We start from the raw sequence: 608 nt of genomic DNA on the forward strand, positions 1-608 counted from the left end.
CCCCCCCACCATCCCCCTCTCGCTCCCCTCTTTCTGTGACCTGCCACGATTATTAGTAAGGACATCTGTGGCTGGCAAGGGAACAAGTGTTACCAAAACCAGAACCGGCTGTTTTTCCAAATGAGCAATATGTTAATTCCTCATCCCCCCTCTGGTTTCTTTAAAACCTGGCACAAATACATCAATGGCGGAGAATAAGGAGCCTTTGCAGAGAACAAGTGGCAGTTTTGAATTTACCTTTTGTGTGCGCCTCAGATGCAATCTTGAGGCATTTTTTCCCTTCTCTCCCACAAAAAAAGAGTGTTAATCTGCCCTATCTTGGGACCCAAAAGGATTGGAGTGGAGTAGATATTCACTGGAATCACATAGGGGAATAAGGGTCTTGCTTTATTGAATCATCAAATCCCAGGAATGAAGCTCTTAATTAATTATGGGTGCTAAAAATTCAGGCCAGCTGTTTCTTTTTACTTGGCTCTGACAGAGAAAGACAAAGTCTACATCGAGATCTTCTAAGGCGCATTCAGCATAAATCAGCGCCCTCGGCGGCGCTCCCGGCCGCGGCGCGACCCGGCGGTGACAGATGGCGCATTGTCCCCGCATTCCTCCAC

The sequence above is a fragment of the Geospiza fortis genome, unplaced genomic scaffold (genome assembly GCF_000277835.1).
Source record: "Geospiza fortis unplaced genomic scaffold, GeoFor_1.0 scaffold97, whole genome shotgun sequence".
NCBI lineage: Eukaryota > Metazoa > Chordata > Aves > Passeriformes > Thraupidae > Geospiza > Geospiza fortis.